Source organism: Adiantum capillus-veneris, chromosome 19 (genome assembly GCF_014529385.1).
Source record: "Adiantum capillus-veneris isolate H3 chromosome 19, ASM1452938v2, whole genome shotgun sequence".
Taxonomy (NCBI): Eukaryota; Viridiplantae; Streptophyta; class Polypodiopsida; order Polypodiales; family Pteridaceae; genus Adiantum; species Adiantum capillus-veneris.
Window position 1 is genome coordinate 48,244,599 of NC_140949.1, and position 4,297 is coordinate 48,248,895.

A 4,297-nucleotide genomic window follows, 5' to 3' on the forward strand; every position below is an offset into this window, starting at 1 on the left:
GAGGCACCTCACCCGTGTGTGTGGCAATAATGATCATCCGCAGGAAACGAGATGTCAAAAATCTGCCGCAATAAGAAGTGAAGTCGATCTGATGCCGAATCGCGAAATCGGTATCAAAAACCAAAACTGATGTCGAGACTGAGAGAAAACTGGATGTTGAAAACGTCAAAGTCAAGGCTGATGTTGAGGATGATGCCGGGTGTGCACACACATTGTGTGTGTGTGTGTGTGTGTCGGAGAATGGATGTTGTATATCCGGAGTTGGAGAGACAAGAAGCCGTATGTCGAAGAAGCCAGAGACGAGATGCCGATGTAGAAGAAGCTGGAGTCGAGATGCGGATGTCGAAGAAGCTGGAATATCTCTTCTCTCTCTCTCTCTCTCTCTCTCTCTCTCTCTCTCTCTCTCTCTCTCTCTCCCGCCCCCATGGAAAGCAAAGACAAAAATGATACAAGAGGGAAGAACAATGCCCAAAACTCTTCCCAAGGAAATTCCAACAACAGCAACAACAATCAGATAGAGAGAGGAGGAAGAAAATATTTAAAGAGAGAAGAGATAGAAATGGATAGATAGAGGGGGGGAGAGAAAGAGAGAGAGAGAGAGAGAGAGAGAGAGAGAGAGAGAGAGAGAGAGAGAGAGAGAAGAAGAAGAAGAAAAAAAGAGGGATAGAGATAGAGAGAGAAAGAGGGATAGAGAGAGAAACAAGGAAATGAAGAGCGATAGGGATAGAGAGGAGGAGGAGGAAAATTTTAGAGAGAGACGAGAGAATTGGAGAGATAGGGAAATAGAAAGAGAAATAGGGAAATAGAGAGAGAGATATTGATAGATTGATTTATTGTCCTTGGGGGGTCACATATAACCTTTGGGACTAAAACATGCGTACAAAAGCATAATTCCTCTCAACATGGAGAAGGGGATGGTTGTTACATAGGGGTGGCAGCCGGAAGGTCGGTACAAGTAGGCAATTCTTAGTAGCTATGTGAAACAACCCCAAAACTTCAAAATTACAAAACAGATCTAGAACAAGGGGATAAAAGGAAAAAGAAGCTAAACAAACCAGGGGTGGTGTTTGGAGGTGTTGTAGAAGGCTTAGGAGATTGGAATGATTGTCTTCCCTCCATGGTAGACCACCCATTTTCCTTTGGCTCACGCAGCATGTACTTTCTTAAGCTCTTTGCTTTTCTGTTTGAGTTGTAGTGGGGTGAGTTCCTCTGCAATCCAAATTTGGTGTCTTTTAGAAGGCGTGATTGTGGGAGTAACTTGAGCCGACCTTCCCTATTCCCAATCTTGAGAATGACATGCCCTCTTGGTATGGGCTTGTCAGGCCCTCTAGAGGTTATACATTCCAATGTGTCAAAGTTGAGCTTGACTGGCTTGAGGGTCTTGTTGAGGAAATTGATGTGCTCATGATGTCATTTTTGGTCATTTCCCATGTTGGGGGTAGCCCACGAATGCGAACTTTGAGGGTGTTCTCTTCTTGGAGCTCCATTATCACACACCTCTTCACTGTAGCACATGTCTTTGAATGGGCTTGAGTGACCTTTGCTTCGACTTCTATCACTTTGGTGGTGGCAAGATCAACCATGGAATCAAATCAAGCCTTGAGCTTGCTAAGGCGAGCTTTGAGGTCTTGGTTTTCTTCCATGACCCAATCTAGGGATGCTTGGAGTTGTGCAATTTGATTAGATTTTCTTGGAGCTGCTAGGATGGTAGCAAAGCTTGGCCACATTCTTGCAAGAGTATTTGGGGTATTCCCTTAGATGTCATGCTTTTGATTGGATGTGCTTACTGTGTCGTCAAATTTCTAATCTCTTCGTGACTCTCTAGAGGGAGGTCACTTACTAAACCTCGTGCAAAATAGCTCACAACTCTGTGCCCACTGCTCAAAAAAGCCCATAGTTTCCCCTTTGCCCATGACTTAGAATAGCTCACAACTCGTGGGTGCTAATGCCAAGGTTGAGAGAGTAGGGCTTGAGACGGGAAGGAAACAGAGCAACTCAGGGCCATGAGCGAGAGAAGATTGAGGTTGTGAGATAGGCCATGAGCTTGAGGGAGTCGTGGTCGTGGCTAGGAGTGAGGGAGTAGCATGCCGAATGCTTCTATATGTAGTTGAGCTTGGCGAGAGAGAGAGAGAGAGAGAGAGAGAGAGAGAGAGAGAGAGAGAGAGAGAGAGAGAGAGAGAGAGAGAGAGAGAGAGAGAGAGAGGATGAATATATTTAGAGAGGTTTTTAGGTGGAGGCAAATAAAGAGAGATAGGGTTAGCGAGAGAGGGGGGGAAAAGAGAGAGAGAGGGATAGACAGAGAGAGGACGAGTAAAATTTTTAGGAAGAGAAACGATAGAAATGGAGAAATAGTAGAGGGACAGATAGAGAGATACAGATAGAGACATGAAAATATTTAGAGAGAGAAGAGATAGAAATGGAGAGATATAGAGATAGTGATAGAGAGAGGTGGGGTAGAGAAAGAGAAACATAGAGATAGAGAGTGGTAGGGATAGAGAGAGGAGGAATATATTTAGAGAGAGAATAGATATAAATGGAGAGATGAAGGGATATATATATGGAGAGATAGGAAAATAGCAAGAGAAATAGGGATTTTATCGAGGATAGTTATTGGGGAGACAAAAAATATGGAGAGAGAGAGAGAGAGAGAGAGAGAGAGAGAGAGAGAGAGAGAGAGAGAGAGAGAGAGAGAGAGAGAGAGAGATTTTATTATCGTCCTCGGAGGTCAAATATGACCTATGGGACCAAAGTTACATGTGATGTAGTATGTGTATGGCTGATGAGTGACTCTCGATGCTTCAAAATTGTGGTGATGAGAGTCGCAACGGAGAGCCCACACATTGGTTGGGAGAGGAAAGTGTGTAGGTCTAAGTTATGGCTGAAAATGTGAGAGAAGCAAGTTCGGATGTGACCAAAAGCTGAGCACTCTAGTAGTGTGTGGTACTCGGACTCTCGAACTTGCAGTGAGCATAATGTGCACAATCGATTTGACTCTTCCCCATTGCCCCAACGCCCTATCTCTCATCGAAGGAGATGGGAGCTAAGCCGAATGGCTGTGATAGTGCGTATTGTCGACAAGGGGATAGGCTCAAGCATGTAACTGTGAGTACGGTTTCCTCTTTCAGCGAAGAACATGGTTTTGTAGTCGGGGGCAATATGGGTGGTGTAATGTATGAAGCGTGACCCACCGGATTTCTCCCAAGCCGTAATACATTGGCGTTGTAGAAAAGCTTCATTCACTTGGGAGACAATTGAAGCATCATGTACCAAGTGTAATGCAACCCATCTCCCTAACCACTTCGTTATGTCTTGCATCCATCCCGTGCAGATCTTGCTTTTATGCATCTTTTGAACTTTTTTGCTTGCTTCCCATGCAATTTTAGGAAGTTGATGTGAGGGGTTTTGATTCATCTTTATCATGTACTCCACAACCCTTTCCATGCCCATAACCTCAATAGGAAGACATTCCGACTCAAGAAGTAGGAGCATTATGGTGTTTGTGTCTTCACTTGGAGAAAGTTTGTGAGAAAATGCTTTTGGACATTCTCAAACTCTTTCAAAGTAGACTTTGAGATGCTCCCACCCCACACTTCAACTCCATAAAGAAGAACTGGTGTCACCAATGCATCAAAAAGATACTTCTTAAGAACCCAACACTTGATGTTTCCTGCATTACACATGTTCTCAAATGCATAATATGCTCTCTTTCCCGCTTCCAAATGACGCATAGCACATTCATGCCACTTGTGATTGGACGGAACCTCAAGGCCAAGGTACTTAAAGCTCTCAACAACTCCAAGTGTCTCATTGTTGTACACAATGCTGGCTTCTCTTTATGGTTGGTTTTCACAAGCATAACCTTTGTCTTGGATTCATTCACAATCAGCCCACTATGCAAGCAAAATTTCTCAAGGACAACCATAAGCTTTTGTGCATCTTCTAAAGTGTGTGCTAGAAGCACTACATCATCCGCATACAACAAAAGCATGATTATCGCATTGCAAATAGTGACCTCTTCAATGCCTTCTTCTTGCATAAAGTCAAGTACCATTTGTTCCAATTGATCGATGCATAGACCAAAGAGAGTTGGTGATAACGAACATCCTTGTTTAACCTTAATAGTGCTTACAAAAATTTCTAAAATTTCTCTTCCGCAATTGACAAATCACCTTCTCATAGATTCGAGAAACCGCAAGCATAAACTCACTTGGCACTTGGAGTTCTTCCATCCTTCTCCACAAATTGTTACGTGGAATCATATCAAAGGCTTTCTTAAAGTCCACAAAACAACAATACA